At 45.0% G+C, this 21,278-nt stretch overlaps 1 pseudogene; it reads right to left on the reverse strand.

The window, feature by feature from the left end:
• Positions 1 to 2,768: 2,768 nt before the first annotated feature.
• On the reverse strand, positions 2,769 to 21,033 carry LOC113889303 (annotated as a pseudogene).
• Positions 21,034 to 21,278: the final 245 nt, after the last annotated feature.

Consider the following 21,278-nt stretch of genomic DNA (forward strand, 5'->3'; position numbering starts at 1 on the left):
TTCCATGTCTCCACACGAGATGAGGCCTGATCCCCTGTTGAAACTCCATTGGAACCCCGAGATCCATGTCAGAACTGGAGAGGAACCCTGAGGTTCCGGCCTCAACTCGAGATGAGGCCATATGCCCCTGCACCGACTGCAGAGGAATCCCGAGAGGTCCCTTGCAACTTGAATGGTGAGTTGACTTTCCTGAGGCAACACGAGCGGTTTTGAGGTCCCTGTCGCAACTCAAGAGCAACCCAAAGTTTCCTGCCGCGACTCGAGAAACCCCAGGAGATTTTGCCCCTCAACCCGAGATGAGGCCCCTTTCCACTGCAGCGTCTAGAGGGAAATTCAACCTTCCCTTTTGAGCCCCAAAAGGGTACTTGACAACCTTTAGGCAACTCAAGAAGTTCCCTGACATACCCGACTCCACTCGAGAGGAACACCCAGTTTCCCGCCACAACTCAAGAAGAGCCCAGGTTTCCCCTCCTCATTTTGAGATGAGGGTCCATTCCCCTGCTTTGTTTGCAAAGGAATCCCAATATTGCCATCGCACTTCAGGAGGAGGCTGGTCTCACCTTGAAACTGGAGAAGAACTCCAGGGGTCGTGCCACCATTCAAAAAGACCCCAATGTCCCCGTACACTCAAGATATGGCCTCATTCCCCTTCTACAGCACAAATGTCACCTCACGACATGAAGGGAGGACTGAGAGACCTGTGGTGCCTCTAAAAATAGCCCCTGATCCCTACCTCAACAAGACAGGAGGCCTGACACCCCTTTTCCTCCTCAAGCGGGAAGCGGAGTTCCATGCCCCAACACGAGACAATGTCTGCTTCCCCAGTGGAATCTCCATAGGACCCCTGAGATCCCTGTAAGAGCTGAGGAGGAACCCTTAGTATCACACCTCAACTTGAGATGAGGCCCTAGTCGCCTGCACCAACTGGAGAGGAATCCCCAGAGGCCCCTCACGACGTGAAAGGATTCCTGACTTCTCAGAGACAACATGAGAGGCTGCCTCAAGTCCTCATTGGACTTCGAGGGAGCGACATTTCCTGCCACAACTTAAGAAACACCTTGAGATTCCCCGTTCCATGCGAATTGAAGCCTGATACCCTGCCTTGACTCCAGATCACTCCTGCGCTTGCCCTCACAACTCGAATGGCAACTTGACTCCCTGAGAAAACATGAGAGGATGACTGAGTTCCCCATGGTACCTGGAGAGGAATCTCAAGCCTCCTGCCGCAACTCGAGAGAAACGACGAGATTCCCCCGTCATTGCCAGATGAGGACCTTCTTTTCCTGCAGGGCCTAAAGAGCAATCCTTAGTTCCCTCTCAAAGCTTCATAGGAGGCTTGACTCCCTTTAGGCCACTCAAAGGGCTCCAGGAGATACCCGTCACAACTGGAGAGGAGAGCAGAGTGCTTTGCTTCAACTCCTGCCACAACTCGAGAAAAACCACGAGATTTCCCAGTCATCGCCAGATGAGGCCCTTCTTTTCCTGCAGGACCTAAAGAGCAATCCCGAGTTCCCTCTCAAAGGCTTGACTCCCTTTAGGCCACTCAAAGGGCTCCAGGAGTACTGGTCGAAACTGGAGAGGAGAGCAGAGTGCTTAGCTTCAACTCGAGACAAGGCCTGACTCCCCAGGTGAACCTTGAATGCAACCCAGAGATCCCTGTCGCCACTGGAGAGGAACACAGAGTTTCTGGACCCAAGTCTAGATGAGGCCTATTTCCCCTGCAGTGACTTGCGTGGAATCCCGTGGTGCCTGTCACAACTCAAAATGAGACCTGACTTCCCTGAGGTAATATGAGCAGGACCCTGAGGTCCACGTCGCAACTTGATAGGAACCCCAAACTTCCCGCCAAGCCTCGAGGAAAACCAAGGGATTCTCCCCTAAACGCAAGATGAGGCCCTTTCCCACTGCAGCATCTCAAGAGAAGTCCCACCTTCCCTCTTGAAACTCGGAACGGTACTCAACACCCTTTATGAAACTCAAGAAGTTCCCCGACATACCCATCCCCACTCAAGCGGAACACCGATTTTCCTGGCACACCTCAATCTGAGCCCCTTTGCCCCTCCTCATCTCGAGATGAGGGTCGATTCCTCTGCTTTGTCTGGAAAGGAATCCCGAAGTTCCCGTCGCACCTCAAGAGGAGGCCAGTCTCACATTGAAACTCGACAAGAACCCTCATGGGTCGTGCCACAATGCCAAAGACACCGATTTCCCCATCCACTTGACATAAGGTTTATGCCCCTGCACCGATTCCAATGGAACCCCAAGTATCATGAATAAATATGAATAAACATTAAAACCATTTTCAGTGAAAAATATCCATATAAAAAAGGCCACGCGGATCCCATATTCACCATGTCTGCTTTAAATCCATCAAGTTTTCCCAAATCACTGAAAATGTCAGTAACACTCTTAAAAAGAAAAAAAAAAAAGTATGGGAAGAAAAGATATATTCATACAATTGAACAATTGCTGAAATGTAAGTGAGGCTGTGGATTACATTATACTGTACAAACCATATGATTTCCTGATTTTGGAGATTATGTGCAGGTTTTGCTGGAGCATGCACCCATTTTGGATAAAACACATAGAGTATTTCAGATGATGTGGCAAATGCGAGCACTTTTTCCATTGTTAGGTGTTTTCTGTACATTTTAAATTCCTGGAAAGTAAATTATGTCTCAAAACAAACAAGTCAATACCGTAAAAGAAAATCAGATTAGACAGGCATGAAACTTTCCTATAGAGGTCAAGACTTACCCAGACGAAGTTCAAGGGAAGCTGTGATTGATGCTCACTGCCCTTCAAGGAGTGCACATGGAATGAAGAAGTACTGTGGGAAGTCTATTAGTAACCACCATGCCTTGGGTCCTCTGGATGACCTATTGTAGGAGAAACAGATTTTACAAATAAAAGTTTCCCCATAACTTCACAAACAGTTGTTAGACTATATTCAGTAAAGTTGAATAATTTCCGATCAATTTACAATCATATAAAATACTACAACGTACAATCCCAGTCAATATACAAAAATCATTTGTGTTTCTACACACTAATAACAATCAGAAACAAAAATGAAGAAAATCCCACTTATTATTGCATCCAAAAGAATAAAACATCTAGCAACAAACTTAATCAAGGACATAAAAGACCAGTAGTCAGAAAGCTAGAAAGCACTGATGAAGAAACCAAAGAAAACACAAATAAACAGAAAACTATTCCAAGCTCATGCACTGGAACAATGAGGAATGACAATGTCCATTCCAACCAAAGCCATCAAGAAATACACTGACTGCAATCACAAAATAATATTCAATGGCCTTTTTCACAGAAATAGAAATATTCCTAATATTAGGCTGCTAATATTGAACAGAACCTTAAATGGCCAAGAAGACTCTGATAAAGAAGAACATAGCTGGAGGTGTCTTCCTCTCTGACTTCAAACTACATCACAAACTTGTAGTAACCACCACAGTGAGGAACTGGCAGGAACACAGACACATGGAAAGAATAGAGAGCCCAGGAATGAACCCACATGTACGTGGTCAGTTCATGAAAATCAAACCAGGAACAAGCGAAGAGGAAAGGACAGTCTTCTTAAGAAACAGTGACAGGAAAACTGGCCACCTACTCGGAAGGACATCAGTGTAGGTCATCCTCTAGATCATCTAACAGAAATCAAACAGAAAACCCGTCTTTTTGCATATGGAGCTCTTTCCCCCACTGAGTCCTGAGATGGACCTCTGGTCAGCGCTCAGCTGGACATAGGAAACATTTACTTCATCGTCATTTTTCCCTCTTGCAGCGCCACCCTGCTGGTGGGCACTGAGGCAACCCCGCTCCTCTCAGCTGGGACGCAGCCCCATTACCCAGGAGCCCAAGCCCTGAGGAAACAAAACTGCTGCCAGCTGGTCACCGAGCCCAGTCTGAAGGCAAAGCATCCTGCGCCCGTGGGTCAGAGGGGGTTTTGGCGCCCCCTGCGGGCCTCCAGAGAAGAGCGGGCAGCCCAGTGCTCAAGACCTCGGAGGGCTCATCCAGAAGCAGCTCTGCTGTGAGCACTCAGACTGGAAATCCAAACTGAAATGGAGCAAAATAGCTCCATGACCCTCCTCAAAACATGGCTAAGGAACAATCAGAGCCTGTATGGAATGCAGCCATAAAAAGGAACACATTTGAGTCAGTTCTAATTAAGGGGATGAACCTAGAGTGTATTAAACAGGCAAGTCAGTCAGAAAGAGAAAAACATGGAATTGAGAAGGATGGATCTGATTAATCTGTTCACATAGCAGCAACAAAGATGCAGACATAGAGAACAGACTTATGGACAAGGGTGGGGAACAAGAGGGAGAGGGTGAGATGAATGGAGAGAGCAGCGTGTATGCATGTACACCAACATTTGTAAATAGACAACCAGTGGGGGTTTGCTGTATGACTCAGGGAACTCAAACTGGGGCTCTGTAATAACCTAGCTAGAGAGGTGGGGATGGATGGGATGTGGGAGGGAGATTCAAGAGTGAGGGGACACATGTACACCTATGGTTAATTCATGAGGATGTATGACAAATCGAACCAATATTGTAAAGCAATGATCAATCAACTAAAAATAAATAACTGTCAAAAAAAGTGAAATGAACAGAAACACAAACTTTGCAACTAACACCGTAATTATATTTAAAAAACTATACAATTTTAGAGAACAACAAAAGATCTACATGACCTTTGGTCTAGTGATGAGTTATAACACACAACAAAAAATCCAACTTACCAAATTAGGAATAAAATTATTTAAAACATTGACTTTTACAATTTTATACATTTACTCTGTGAAGGACCTTATTCGAGAGAACCAAAAGAAAACTGTTAAATGAACCACTGACCACCCACCCTTGCCAGGCAACAGAGAAGAGAAAACACTTGCAGGAGTCATCTTACAACAGGAGGTCCTGGTAAGGAACAAGGGACTAACAAGCTACCACCAACCAGGATTCTGGAGAGGTCAAAAAGAGACGGGAGACTGCAGTCCAGAGGTCCTATCAACTTCCCAGGACCCTCCTCGCTGGAATCCATCTTGGCTGAGTGATGTGTGTGCCCCCAGGAAGGATCCTGGTTCAGAATGACTGGCAAGAGACAAACCAGAAACTAACCCAATGGCCATAAACCTTGAGAGGGTGAGCCACGTGGCAGAGCAGTTCTCTCCGTTTCCCTCACCCTCCTGCCTTCTGCCCCGACAGTCCTTCCCAATGAAGTCTCTCACTTGGACGGCACTCCTCTCCTCAGACAATTTGTTTCCAAGTGTCAGACAAGAATCCACTCTCAAGCCCTGGAAGGGATCCTCCTTCCTTCATCAAAACCACAATCCAGGAGAAAATATCATCCAAATGCTACCTTGTAGAGAAGGCAATGGCACCCCCTCCAGTATTCTGGCCTCAGAAATCCCAGGGACAGAGACGCTTGGTGGGCTACAGTCCAACAGCAGGGCATTTCTGAGGGGAGGAAACAGTCCCAGGGAAGCTGAGGTGCTTGCCAAAGCCCCCAGAGCTTTGGATGGCACAGCCAGAACTGTGGCTGAGGACTCCCAGTAGCCAGGCCTCTTGATCTTGGCCTCTCTCACCAGGTACATGTGTGGAAAACTAGAGTCAAAAATATGCCTGAGGGCTTCCCTGGTGGCTCCGTGGTAAAGAATCTGCTTGCCAGTGCTGGAGATGCAGGTGTGATCCCTGCTATGGGAAGATCCCACATGCTATGGAGCCCATGTGCCACAACTGCTGAGCCTGTTATCTAGATCCTGGAAGACACAATGCCGAGCTCACATACTGCAACCACTGAAGCCCGTGAGCCTGTGCCCCACAACAAGAGGAGCCACTGGAGTGAGAAGCCTGCACACCACTAGTTATGGCCCACACTCACCCGAACTAGGGAAAAGCCCACACACAAAGACCCAACACAGCCAAAAATAAATACAATTGTTTTCCTTAAAAATGCGTATCTGACAAAGAATCTGTACTCAAATTGTCCAAGAACACTAGAGCAAACAAGCCCATTCATAATTGGTAAAGATTGAAATAGACACCTGGCCACGGAGGGTATACTGATAGTAAACTATCCTACAGAAACATACTCAAGATACTGGTGGGATGCATGCACGGCCCCCTTTGGAAGACAGTCTGACAGTTTTTTCAGTAACCACATGGGACAAGCACTGAATTCTATACATGACAAGTGGTGGACGCCAGGTATCTTACCATTGGAATGGGAAGTTACGGAGAAACAAAAGGAAAGGTTCCAAGATCCATGGAGACATCATCACAAATTACCTTTAAATGAATATGTTCAAAGGTAAGCTGGAATACATGTATATATTTCTGAATATTGTCATCTGAGCATATTTAGCTCTTACATGTATGTTTTGCATATCATTCTCTAATGAAAGGGAATAGGAAATGTCCCTGGTGGTCTGGTGGTAAAGGATCTGCCTACCAATGCAGGGAACACGGCTTCAATCCCTGGTGCTAGAAGATTCCACATGCCCAGGGGCAACTAAGCCCCCATACAACTACTGAAGTACTTGCATGCTCCAGAGCCCAAGTTCTGCAGAGAAACTGCTGCAAGAAGAATCCATGGCACCGCCACTAGAGGGCAGCCTCTGCTCACTACAACTAGACACCTAGCAACGAAGACCCAGCATAGTCAAAAATAATTCAATGTTAAAAGAAATAAAAGGACAGAAGTTCTTTGAATTAATGACTGAGATTAGGGGTGAGGCAGTACATATATGAGACAGGATAATCTTAAAGTATGAGAAAGTAAAGACAATTATCAAGCTGTCCAAACTGATAAAAATGAATGATTACCCAGTTTTATCTGTATACACTAGCAAATAATAATCTGAAAAGGAATATAAAAAAAAACAATTCCCTTTTAATAATGTCAACATTAATAAAATACTTTGCCATGGATGTAACGAGGATGACAAGACTGGCACACTGGAAATTATACACGATTGCTGAAAAAATATCCTGAATATATGTACAGATATCCCATAGTGATGGAAAGACTTAAAATGGCAATACCATGGAATGCATCTTCAATCTGAAATGAAGATCCAATATGACTTGATCACTCAGAGCTTTTGTCTCATAAGGTTTTATTAAAGTATAAAAGAGACAGAGAAAGCTGCTGATATAGACTTCAGATGTGCGCAGTAAGAATACCCCCTGCTGGTCTTTAGACAGATATTATACAGCCACTGCTAAGTCACCTGAGTCATGTCTGACTCTGTGAGACCCCATAGATGGCAGCCCACTAGGCTTCCCATTCCTGGGATTTTCCAGGCAAGAACACTGGACTGGGTTGCCATTTCCTTCTCCAATGCATGAAAGTGAAAAGTGAAAGTGAAGTCGCTCAGTCGTGTCCGACTCTAGTGACCTCATGGACTGCAGCCTATCAGGCTCCTCTGTCCATGGGATTTTCTAGGCAAAAGTACTGGAGTGGGTGCCATTGCCTTCTCCAATACAGCCACTAGCAGTCTGCTAAGGAAAGAAAGGCAATGTCTCAGAGAATGGCACCAGGCCTGTCACCCACAACATGCATTGAGATAACATTGGCAGCAGGTGAGTCATCCTGGGCCATAAAATGATTGACATGAATCTTGAAGAAAGGCAGATTTCCAGGCAAATATATCATTTCATTAACATAGATTAGGAGAACAAGGTATGAGTAAGACATACTGGTTTGTCAAGTCAGTTCTGAGCCTTTAGGGGGAACCGACCTGAAGACAGAGTCTAGCGGAAATACGTAGTATATTAACATAGCTTAAGACAAGCAGTTCCTTACGAAAAAATGCATTGCTTAGCTCAAGTTTTGAGAAAAGTTAAGTTCAGGTGGAGCCATGAATCATCACGGCAACACAGAATTTTCAGAGAAACATCTTTTTAAATTTGTATGGGGAAAAAAAAAATAAATTTGTATGGAGAAGGGGAAAAAATGTAACACTAGAGAGATAGAAAAAATCATCTGACACTTACAGCCTATTCCCTCTGTCTGGAGACCCCCAGCCTTCCTGCCTATTACCCTCTCAGGGTCTTTAGGAAGCAATACACAAGCTGAAAATAACATACACGTGGAATGACAAGGGACTCCAAAGAGCCAGAAACCATCATGTGAGTCTGCAGTGCTAAGGTCCTCTGGTATGCTGTGCTAAGTCACTTCAGTCACGTCTAACTGTCAGAGCCCACCAGGCTCCTCTGTCCATGGGAATTTTCTAGGCAAGAATACTGGAGTGGGTTGCCCTGCCCTCCTCCAGGGGATCTTCCCAACCCATGGATCGGATTCCTGCATTGGCAGGGAGGTTCTTTACCACTAGCACCACCTGGGGCAAAAGTGCCTAAAAGGAGATCAGGGAAATCCAGTTAGGAGAAGGGACTCAGAGGAAAGGAAGTGAGGGAAGGAGACTCTTAGTCACACTCAGAGAAGCCTGGTAGGTAGTTCTGCAGGTGGAAGAGGGGAGGAAGCAGGCTGGAGCTGTGTAAAAGATGAAAGAGGGAACTAAAGCAGGGGCCCCCAACCTCAAGGATCTAATGCCTGATGATCTGAGGTGGGACTGATGAAATCATACTAGAAATAGGTGTTCGGTCACTCAGCGGTGTCCAGCCCTTTGTAGCCCACCAGGCTCCTCAGTCCATTGAATTCTTCAGGCAAGAATACTGGAGTGGGCTGTCATTTCCTTCAGGAGATCTTCCCCACCCAGGGACTGAACCCGGGTCTCCCACACTGCGGGCAGACTCTTTACCAACAGAACCACCAGGGAACAAAAGTCTAAATAGAGTGCACAGTAAATGGACTGCACTTGAAACATCCCAAAACCTTCCCCCACCCCTGTCTGTCAAAAAATTGTCTTCCAAAAAAACTCCCGAGGTCAAGGAAGGAACTTCAAGTGTACTCAACTGTCCCAGGTTGCTGGCTTAGGGAGATGCTGAAGCAGGGGTGTTCCAAGAGGTAGAACCTCCCTTGCGTGGAGTCCTTAACAGACCTCCGATAGCCTTGGTGATGAAGGGAGAGATTTGTTTCATTTTTTTTTTTTAATATCCTAGTGGGATAAACTTAAAACTTAGAAATTCTCTTCATCTTCCTAATAAAATGTTTTATTTCTTTACTGCTATGTGAAGTACCAACTGTGACAATCACTGTTCTAATATACCTCATAGTATTGCTGACAATATGGGTATAATTATGTGAAATTGAAGTTATTCAATAAAAATGATGAAGCATCTGCCCTGTGCCCAGCACTTTCCAAGGGTTGGGGAGTACAATGAAAATACTCCATAAGATGCACAGCTGGTAGGCACATTCTTTAAAAAAGCCTTTTACATTTCCACCAATAGTTTATTCTCAATGTCAACACTTGCCAATTAATGACCATGCTGGGTGGGAAGCTCATTAAAAACCCAGGAGCCAGGGTTCCTGGAAGGATATCTCATTCTCCCTTGGACAGTCCTCCACCCTCTCTGGCTCTCAGTTTCCTCATCTGCAAAATCATGGACAACTGACTATAATTCATCCCTGGAACCCATTGAGGGGGAGGGGGAAATATTACTCCAAGGCCTGGATGAGAGACCAGATTGAAAGAAAATATGTCATTGCTGGTTTTTAGTCAAACAGATACAATGAAGGAAGGAGCTCCTGGCCCTGCGGGATTTGCCTAGGGGTCTAGTCTGGGAAATTCTTACACATCAGGAGATGGATCCAAGCCAGATTTCCACCAACAAGAACATCCATACAAAGGACAAGCCTGCATAGCTCTGTGCCCATCAGCCACAGGAAGAGACTGCCTCCAGACAGTCAGCAGTATTTACAAGTGACCTCCTAAGGCCTTCACCAAACTACAGGGACACTTCTTGGTTTTCTGTTTCCCTCACTTTTCTGACTCTTTTCTTAAAAAAACACACATTTCTTTATAGAATGCCACAGTGGAAGGAAAATAGGCCTTCAATTTTAGACCTCAATTGCAAAGAATTTGGAGCTTTTTTTTTTTTCTTTTAATTAAAGCACCACATAATTTAAAAATTTTACACATTCTAATTATTCAGTTCCCAAACCCAAACTTATTGCACAGGGTCCCCATGGAAAGGCCCCCTCTCAGCAGGACAGCCACAGATTCCACCATGAAATGGCAGCAAGGTGCCCTCCTACCTTCTTTTTCTGCCTGGGTGGCCACCAGATGTTTAAATCCATCCACCCTACTATATTTCTAGGGTGCAATTGGTGGCCCCTTCCCTTTCCCATTCCAGCAGGTGGTCAAGGGCCCACTGGGCTGCAAAGCGGCAGAAGCAGGGCTGGGCCAGCCAGCCAGAGTAAGGTTATGAAGTCCCCGCAGGTGAAATCACCAGGAAGGATAAATCCCTTGGACTTCCAGCAGGCACTAAGCTGCTTTAGAAAATCCACAGGGGTCTGAGCTTTATGCGAAGGGGTAAAGCGGTAAGTAAAGGCCTTGACTCCAAAGGCGAGGCCTTTCCGCGACCACCAGGTTAGGGGGCTCCGAGACTGTGCCAACAGAGAGGGCAGAATACGTAGTTCCCTGCTCCACCGAATCTCAGTTCCCTTACCTGTGGTCCGCACCCCTCCACTCTGCTCACTGGATGCCGATCCCTGGGGACCCAGGAGTGCACGAAATGGGCCTTCCCAGCCGCAATGGCTACCCCTGAGAGCACAACTGTGACCCCCTGCCCCGGATGCGCTCCCAGTGCCCCCCACCCCCACCCCAACACGCACTCCTGGTGCACCTCGCCCCCATGCCCACTTCCAGGAGAGGCACGCGGGCCTCGCTACTGCTCCAGGTGAAATACAAGGACAAGCAAATCCACCCCACAGAGACAATCCAAGCTTTTTATCAGCTGATCTGTCTATGATCAGGGATAAAACTATGACTACAGAAAGGAAAGATGACCCGACCTAGGACCGCCATGATATTCTATAGAACCAGACAAAATTGGTTACAAGGAAACTTCTTTTTACTTGGAAACCGTAAAGTTGGTTCTTTTGCATATGCAATGAAAAACAATTAGCTTGTTACAAAGGCCTGCCTAGGGCAACGCTTGAAGTTAATCCTTGCCACAGAATTCAACAACTTCCCTAGTGTCTGCCTACAATGTGGGAGACCTGGGTCCAATCCCTGGGTCGGGAAGATCTCCTGGAGAAGGGAATGGCAACCCACTCCAGTATTCTTTCCACCACCCGCCTCCCCCCACCCTCACCCCCTAAAAAAAAGCAGCTCAAAGATATTTTTTAAATCTCAGGTGGAAACTAGAAGATCCCTTGTCTGTCTGTCTGGATTTATGTATGTCTCAGTGTGAGTCTTCTGTTTTTTGATAATATTGCTCAAGTTCTGAGTTCTTATTTAAATGGTCTCAAGAAAGGAAGCTCTTACAAATCAAACAGTTGGAAATATAAGAAAGCATTGACCTAAATGAATTCAGATTCACGTGAACTGGGAAATAGTCAATATTAAATATCTAGTATTTTTTTTTAACTACTCTACTATAGACATATCTAAAAGTCATTAACATTAAGCACAAAATTTTCCTAGTGCCTAGGTTTAGTATAAGTAAAACTGCTATATTGTATCTGTCACAAGCTTGTCATAAGAAAGTACCTCTTAAACAATAACAACAACAAAAAAAAACTAAAAAAAATGTAAATATAATATGAGCTTTTAGATAAAATATAAACTAATTATACTCTAAAATTTATATTTTTATAAATATATTATTATTATATTCTAAAATTTTTTCTCAACATTGAAACTCTGGCATCTAACACAGCAGCTGCCTCATGGCAGTCACTCAACAGTCACTGCTAAAGACTGGACTCCAACAATTTCACAAAATGAGGTGTGTATTGATATAATGTCATACATGTCCACACTCCATGTAATATCCATGGACTGGAAACAGTGTAATTACCTATCAACAGGGAACTGATTAAATACACAGTAAGGCATTAATACAATGGAATATGACACAGCTGTTTAAACCAACATACATGTCTAGATATAGAAACTTTACATGTCTACTTACATGTACCCACTTGTGAAAAAAGCAGGGCACAACCACAGTGCACATTGCAGTGCCACTGGTACCAAAAGTGAGTGGTTAGTCACACAGTCATGTCGACTCTTTGTGACCCATGGACTGAAGCCCATCAGGCTCCTCTGTCCAGGGATTCTCCAGGCAGGAATATAGGAGTGGGCTGCCATGCCCTTAAAGAAGACAGTGAATCTTGACTGAAGTGTTTGTTGGGCAAGAATACTCATTGGAAGCTTACAAGAAACTATTAACAGTGTTACTTGGAGGGTAGGTGGGAAACTGGGTGGATGGGTGTCAGAGGTGGGAGAAAAAACTCTACTGACTACCATTTTATACTTTCAGATTTGGGAACCCACATGAACATGGTTTATAACTCAGTATATGAATTTTTAAGTGCTCTGTGACCAGAACACAGTAAATTCTGTTGAATGAATTACAACACACATGAGAGCTTCCCCATCATTTATTCCCCTCTCCACCACCTACCCTGTCACCATTGCTCCCACTGCCACTGCCCTGGGAAGACACAGGAAGCTTTTTAAAAGTTTCATCATCTTTAAGTTTTAAAGCCATACTTTCTAACTATCCATTTATAGTCATAAACCCGTCCATCACTCTTTACAACTGACAAAGTGCTTTTAATCCTATGATCTAATTGGGTCCTTAGGACAACCTGAGACAGTTTATATGTTTTGAAAGTGAAAGTCGCTCAGTGGTGTCCGACTCTTTGTGACACCATGGACTATAGAGTTCATGGAATTCTCCAGGCCAGGATACTGGAGAGGATAGCCTTTCCCTTCTCCAGGGGATTTGCCAACCCAAGGATAGAACCCAGGTCTACTGCACTGCAGAGGGATTCTTTACTAGTTGAGCCACAAGGGAAGCCCAAGAATACTGGAGTGGGTAGCCTATCCCTTCTCCAGCAGATCTTCCTGACCCAGGAATCAAACTGGGGTCTCCTACATTGCAGGCAGATTTTTTACCAACTGAGCTATCAGGGAAGGATAAAACTGAAGTTTTGGGAAATTAAAGGTTCTGCCTGAGGTCATGCCTCTGAAAATGACACAGCCAATCCTGATTGCCTGATGAGGATGGCACCTCCCTCACCATCCTTCCCAACTCTGAAAAGGGGGAAAAGAAAGATGACAGGAGGTCTTCCACAGATTTTATGTCAGTCCCATGACACTCTAGGTCAGATTGATGTATGTGTGGGTCAGTCTGAGTCGCGGTCCCGGGGGACAGGACTTGCTGAGAGAGGAAAACAGCCAACTTTTGTTTTGATTGTTACACTCACCCAGCAGGGAAGGAAAAAGAAAGGAAAATGTTCTTGGCTGGCATGGAGAGAACCCTGCCAGAAAATGAGATGGATGCTCTAACTTGCCAAAGACATCCCCGGAGGCCCCATTAACACCATGATACTGAACCAGAGAGATGCTGAACAGTTAGGAGTGCTGCTGATTCCCTGGAAACTTTTGAAAGCAAGCTTATGTTTCACTGACTGAAGCAAGGGGTGGGGGTGGGGGTGAGGGGAGGGGGGAGTGGTGGGATGTCTAAGGATGGAATTAGAGAATGGGAGGATTTGGCTGCTGAGGACGGAGTTGCAGGCTGTCCTGGGTATGTATCACAAAAAGTTTCCCTACATCAGCTTTTCCTCTGGTTCAATTCTTAACCTCCAGACTGACCCTAGAGTCCCAGATTCATGCGATACTGCAAGAGAATGAGAAGGAGGAGATGCACCCTTCACGACCACGATCTAAACACACTGTTGAGATGACTGGGGACTTAGAGAAGAGCAGCAGCAACAGTGGAAATGATGAGAATTCATCAGTGTGCCCCCTGAATTCATCGTCATCTAAGATACGGCATGTGATATAGGGAAATTGTGTAATGTGCACCATCCAAGGCCATTCATAATGGTCTCAGAACAAATGAAGGATTCACATGTTCCCATTAGCAAGAGTCTAACTGGAATAAAAAGGTGACCCAAACAAGCTCCTCTGACCCCATCTAAGATGGAAGACCCATCACCTTAGGAAAAACAGACTGTTTGTGTGTTGTAACATGATTTATTTACCCTGCATAGGAGAGAAAGCAGGATACTCATCTTCACACAGAAAAAGCAGAGAGGACTTCCCTGGTGGCAAAGTGGATAGGAATCCATCTGCCAGAGCAGGGACATTGCTTCAATCCCTGGTCCAGGAAGATTCCACAAGCTGCAGATCAACTAGGCCCATGTGCCAAAACTAGTGAGCCCACAACCCACAACTACTGAAGCCCATGTGCTCAGAGCCTGTGCTCTGTGATGACGGAAGCTACTGCAATAAGAAGCCTGTGCACTGCAACAAAGAGCAGCTCTTGCTTGCCATAACTAGAGAAAAGCCCTCATGGCAACAAAGATCCAGTGCAACTGAACGTAAGTTTTTGTTTGTTTGTTTTGTTTTAAGCAGATAATTTTAAATTTTAGTTTAGTTTAGTTTTTTTTTTTTTTCAAGAAAGGAACAAGTAACTGTCCATAACTCTTCATCTAATTCTGACACCTTCAATTCACAACAATTTTAATCACTGCAGAGAAAGTAAAAATTTCTCAAGGAATATCATAAAATATAAATGCAGGCACCTTACTTTTATTTTAAACCTAAATTCTCAAATGAACTAGCTAATTTAACTCAGCTCTGATGTGGTATCTTTCAAAGTGGGCAGAAGAAGGAGCCAAGATGTGATACATACAAAGTCCATCAACACCTCATTTTGGCTCTGCAACAGTTCAGCAACCTGGAACAATTAATTCTCTTTCCCCAAAAGCTTCTGACTCAGTGCAAACACACATACCCACCCTCTGTTATCTAAGAGACCAGGATGATGAAAGGGAAAAGGAATTCTCCCCAAGATCAACATCTGACCACCCAAAATAGGACTGCCTTCACATTAAATCAATTTTCCACAGTTCCATTGTTCTATTTGTTTCAAATGATGGAAAATCTAATTGCAGTAAAATGTTAATAGCTTCATTGTGTGACCACAGGGCTAATCAGCTATATTTCTAAAGAGTTTGGGGCTCAGCTGTGAGGAATTTTTCGGATCAATATCTGATCTCTTGACATCAATGTACTATTACCAAGGATTTAGGACATGAAACAAAAATCCAACAAAATGGAGAACCACAGGACCAAGGCTAAAAAGATTTAATTTGAACATGCTATGGTCTGACCTAGGCTGGGGATCTCAGGCTTATACTTGGTGGGTCCAGTTCAATGTGGAGTGGGCGCTGGCACAGATTGAGTCGGGTAGGAAAAAAAAAAAAAAAAAAGAGTGGGGCAGGGGGAAAGAAAGGTGCTTAGATCCATGTGGGGAGTGAAATATATGACAAGCACTCAGAAAATTTTGGCAAATCTTGAAGAGGGGTCAGGGAGTTGAGAACTGTCAGTAGGGCAGGCTGAAGGAAGGAACCCTGGATAATGTATGGAAAGGAAGAATCAACACTTTTCCTCAGTCAGATGTACTTGCCCACGATGAGACCAGTTTCTGTGCAAAGAACATGAAGAAAGCCTCCAGGTGCCATGGAGCCCTGGGCAGGAGGTTTGGAAGAACAAGGCCACTCCCCTAGGCCCACCCACCAGACAAGGAAAGACAGCGCCCCCACCAAGGGCACCACAGATGGGGGAAAGAAGGAAACCACCTAATACATGCACATTGGTTCATTAACCCACATCAGAACTGTCTCCTGTGGTCTGTCACATGGTCCTATAAACACCTTGGTGGGAGACTGGGAGCAATGGGCCATGGTCTCCCTGCTCCCCTGGCTCAGTTGCAACAATGCCACTGCACAGAGAAAGCAATAGTCCTCGAAATATCCCCACAACTCAGGCATCTGCTTCACACTGAAAGATGCCTTTTCTATCTTCATGCCTAGAGTGATCCGGATCCTTCTGTTCCATGGGAACTAGATCCTGCCACTAAGGGTTTGCATGCTACAACTGAAGATCCTGCATGCTGCAAGGAAGACTGAAGATCCCACATGCCACAACTAAGACCCAGCAGGGCCAAGTAAAAACATACATAAGTATTTGAAATCAACAACAGAAGTAGTCAATAACAGCTCAGTGTATTGAATGCTTACTCTCAAACACCTCACTAAAGGCTTTACCTATTGACATTCCCTACATAATTAAATCATGTTGCATCTGCCCTGAGATACAGATGTTACAATGGCTTCCAATTTACAGAAGGGGAAACTGAGGCACAGCATGTCAACCTTCAGACCATCTTGTCCCCTCACTCTGGGACAAGAAGGTTCCTCACTCTGAGGAACCTCATGCCACACAGTACAGCCTGAGGACTCCAGAGTTATGAGCAGCGCTTGTCAACTTCTGGGAGGGCTGTGGAGAGGGTGAAAAAATACTTCTTGATCTGGACTTTGAAAGAGGACTCTTGACTCCCTTGCTCACAACATTCATATGAGTCATAGCTATCTTATTATTTTGCACAGGGTACAGCCAGTTCTTACCCTAGTGTCTTCTCGGACCTCCCAGTCACTGGAGAAAGATGCCAGCTGCTGCCCTTGTGAAGATTTTGAAAACTGGAAAAGGCTAGAAACATCCTTGTGTTCTCTTGAGTGTCTGGAAAGATGGTATTGGAAATTGACTCCATGAGGCAAGAGGTTATAGTTCTCATCCATCCTAATGGAAAAAAAGGAGGCAAGAGCTATAGACTGGACACCCATGGGTCTACCATCTTGAATCGAGAGTCAACAGAAGACTGTGACAGTGTTGCCAGTTATACAACGTCTTTTTTATTTTTTAAGTAGAGTTTAATTACAATATTGTGCTAATTTCTGCTGTAAAGTGACTCAGTTATACATATACATACATTTTTTTAATATCTTTTCCATTATGGTTTATCCCAGGAGATTGGATATGGTTCCCTGTGCTAAGGTAGGACCTTGTTGTTTATTCCAAATGTAACAGTTTGCATCTGCCAATCCCAAACACCCAGTCCATCCATCTCCCTCCCTCCATTGCCCTTGGCAACCACAAGTTTATTCTCTGTATCCATGAGTCTGTTTCTGTTTTGTAAATAGGTTCATTTGTGTCATATTTTACATTCCACATATAAGTGATATAATATGGTATTTATTCTTCTCTTTGTGACTTACTCTGCTTAGTATAATTATCTCTATTTCCATCCATGTTGCTGCAAATGGCATTCTTTCTTTCTTGTTATGGCTGAGTAATATTATATATACGTACCACATTTTCTTTAATAATTCAACTATCAAGGGACATTTAGGCTGTTTCCATATCTTGGCTGTTGGGAATAGTGCTGCTATGAACATGGGGGTGCATGTATATTCCTGAATTACAGTTTTGTCCGGGGATATGCCATGAGGGGGACTGCTGGGTCATATGGTGGACCTATGAATTTTCTGAGGATCCCCCATATTGTTTTCCATAGTAGCTACCCCAACTTACATTCCCCCCAACAGTGTAGGAGGGTTCCCTTTTCTCCACACTCTCTCCAACATTTGCTATTTGTTCTGATTTGATGATAGCCATTCTACCTGATAGGAGATGGTACCTGGCTGCAGCTTTTATTTGCATTTGTCTAAGAATTAGTAACACTGAGTATATTTTTATGTGTCTACTGGCCATCTGCATGTCTTCTTTGGAGAACTGTCTATTAAGGTTTTCTGCCCATTTTTTGATTGGTTTTTTTTATTGTTGTTGTTGAATTGTATGGTCTGTATATTTGAAATTAAGCCCTGGTCTATTGCATCAGTTGCAAATATTTTCTCCCATTTTTTAGGTTGTCTTTTTTTTTTTTTTTTAATGGTTTTCTTTGCTGTGCAGAAGCTTGTAAGTTTGATCAGGTCCCCTTTGTTCATATTTGGTTTTTCTCTACCTTTTGGGAGACTGACCTAAGAAAAAAAGGTCCAATTTATGTCAGAGAACATTTTGCCCATGTTCTCTTCTAAGAGTTTTATGGCATCATGTCTTATGTTTAAGTCTTTAAACCATTGTGAGATATTTTTTGTGCAGTGTGAGAGCATATTCTATCTTCACTGATTTACATGGAACTTCCAATTATACATCTACACGGCTCAGATTAGAGGAGTCACTCTCTCTAATTGTTTCTCTACCTCACACTGCATGTATCTATTCTTAAGTTTTTCAAAACATGTGAATTGGGGGATGGGTGCGGGTGAACATTTGTGTATCTCCCAAGCCATCTTCCTTCTCCTAGTGGAGTGCTCCTTGTTTCCTGGGCAAAGGAAAGCCAATTGGAATGACCCAAGATTCAAGTCCTATCACTGCTACTTATCTCTTGTTTGACACACAATGGATTTCTTAAATTCTCTAAGCTTAAATGTACAATCTAAAAACGAGGATGAAAACAGCATCCTTCTTTGTTTAATGGTGGTGTAAAGAGTGCATTTTTTAAAAGTGAGTAAAGTATTTGGCAAAGAGTAAGCACAGTATAAAACTTAACATTTGTACAGAACCCTGCATAAAGTACCTGTTGGCAAGATAGAGAAGTCAAGAGAAGGAAAATGAGAGATGGAAACGGCACTCCAGCCCAAAGTAGGCATTTGGGAGCTCACCAGGGAGTCGCCACTGACACTTTCTCCTGTGACACTGATCAGAATCTGTTCTTCTTTCTGAGGAGCCCAGAATAACAGAGGAATGATTTGTATGTGGTTGTTACACACATCAGGGCAACACCAGCCCTGTGAAATAGAAATCTTGTCAGACTACCATTTGACTCTGTATCTCTGCCCTAACGTTTTATAATATGTCAGAGAAAAAGAGGAAAGAGCTGGCTGACCACCAGAGAGCCAGTGGACAAAACTGTATTTCATTATAAAATCGGAAAAGAAAATAATGTCTTCTTAATTACTGTGGCTTTTTTTACTTTGGAAAATAAAGTTTTCTTGATGAATAGTTTTAGAGCTGGTTTCCCTAAATAAAGACATGTAAAAATCTAAGTTTCTCCATATCAAGAGGGTACTACCTCATTCCTTGCCAGTTATATTTAGAAACTGAACTTCTCCAGTATTTTTTTAATTCAACTTAATCTGGCTAAACCACCCAAGCAAACAAAAAGCACGCCATGTATTCTAAACTTAGATATTCTGGCTTTAATATGGAAAAACAGGTGTTACCGTGAGCTTATGAACGCCCCTCTGTGGAACCTGTCTTCTTTCTCAGTGATGTGAAATCTCAAGAGCTCAGAGTTAGTCTGTAGACCAAGGTCATGGCCATTCCAACTATCCTTAATGCTATGCCACATACTGGGAAGATGGGACTTATTGTCCAATCACTATCCATTAGATTCCATTTTGAGGTTCCTCCCAGTTCCTCTGTATCAGCCTCCTCCTCGAGCTGGAGAGAACCAATGCATTAGGGTTCCACTTGCTGTTTTGTATTGTAAATTTCAGTTGAGCCCATAACCTGAACCCTTATCTGCATGCATTTCGTCGTGACCACCTGACAAACTTTCATGGAACTTCACAAGATTCCAGGAGTTCCCAACAGACAAGGCCTGGTCTAATTCACCTCTCTGTTCTTCAAGCCCTGTGAGCACCTTCCCAATCCCTTAATGCCCCTGCCCCAGGCCCTTCCTCTATAAACTTTTGCTATTTGGAAGAGCCTGGCATTGAGGTCTGCTGGCAGCTGATATGAGTGAATTTGAGTGAAACAAGAGGACAGCTGGGCTGTCCACACCAGTCCCATCTTGGCATTTAAGCAGGTGTGCAGGATTGAGTAACTACACATCCTCATCTAACCTGCACCAGGGTTCTGCATCAGTTACTAGGATTTAATCTCAACCAACCTTGTTTGGCACATTATGAAGGGGAGGCTCTTGAGAGTTCTTAACAAGGTCAGTAACTTGCTCAAATGACAGGAAGAATGGAGCCAGAATTCCAACAACCATCTGATTCCAAAGGTGTTTGGATTGGTTTGACCACTGTCCATCCCAAACAACTCCCCAGACATCCACTTTAAAATATAGCTTTCCTCCTCTATAAGGATTCCACCTCAATTCGGGTTCCATTTTCTTATTTCAAACTCCAGGAGATGCCATTGCCTGAACTCTTATCCACAGGAATCTCATCTGCACCACAGACCAACTTGCATGGAACTCAGCCAGAGAGGGCTCCTGTCCGATTGCCCTTCATACTCCTCAGAGCGCTGTGACCAGGGCCTTCTTCCCCTATTACTCCCCCGCATAAACCTCTGCTATTGAAAATGGGCTGTTTGTTGCTGGAAACCCACCTTGAGCTTTGGCCTGAAACACTCTTCCCTGGTCAAGCACGGGAGCCATCCCTGTTTTCCAACAGTGTTAGCCAGAGGCACCCAAGATCTCTGTAGACTCAACATGAGGAGCACCAAAGAGCAGAAAATGGGAAGGAGACCAGGGGCATCACTTAACATCGCCCAGACAGGATTCTGGAGGAGTTCCTGAGCCTGCTGGGGATAAAAGTACCTCTGCTGGCCATGCCAAGTGGCCGAAGGGATGGTATGGCGAGAGCTGCAGGCTCACTCTGAGGAAGGAAGAAATAGGAGTAATCCTGGACCACGGTGTGGGAGTGACTGGAGAAGTAGCCCAGGCCAGTGAGGTTGAGCCTGGAGCCCCGGGCACCTCGAGCATGCTGCCCCATGCCTGGTCGCCCAGCATCTCGATCTCAGCAGAGTAGAAGAGCCGGCGTCGCTGGCCTCATACTGCCAGGGCAGGTAGTTGTACAGGCCGTGTACCTCCTCGTGCAGCGCCAGCCACTTGGCGTGCACGATGATCTCGGCCAGCTCAGCTCGGCAGCCCTCGCTCAGGTTCTCCACTCGGAGGGCAGCTGGCAAGCCACGGGCGGCCTCGAGAGCGCCGGGAGCCGTAGCGGGCGCAGCACGCTGGCGGCTAGGGCGGGCGGCGGGAACCGCAGGGTGGGCTCTGTGCCCCAGACGCGCTACCGGGCGCATGGCCAGGGAAGGGGGGGGAGCCCCGCGGCGGGAGCGAGAGCGTTAGGGAACCCGAAGTGCCAGGCCCCACCAGCGGGAGGCGCAGCCCTAGGACCTCGGTTCCGCGCACCTCTGCGGAAGCTCAGCGTGCTGCTCCCCTCCCCGCCGGGATCCTCCTGCGGGGCCTCGCTTGGGAGGCTTTTAGAACAGTCTTATGGACTCTATGGGAGAGGGAGAGGGTGGGAAGATTTGG

The sequence above is a fragment of the Bos indicus x Bos taurus genome, unplaced genomic scaffold (assembly GCF_003369695.1).
Source record: "Bos indicus x Bos taurus breed Angus x Brahman F1 hybrid unplaced genomic scaffold, Bos_hybrid_MaternalHap_v2.0 tig00011721_arrow_arrow_obj, whole genome shotgun sequence".
NCBI lineage: Eukaryota > Metazoa > Chordata > Mammalia > Artiodactyla > Bovidae > Bos > Bos indicus x Bos taurus.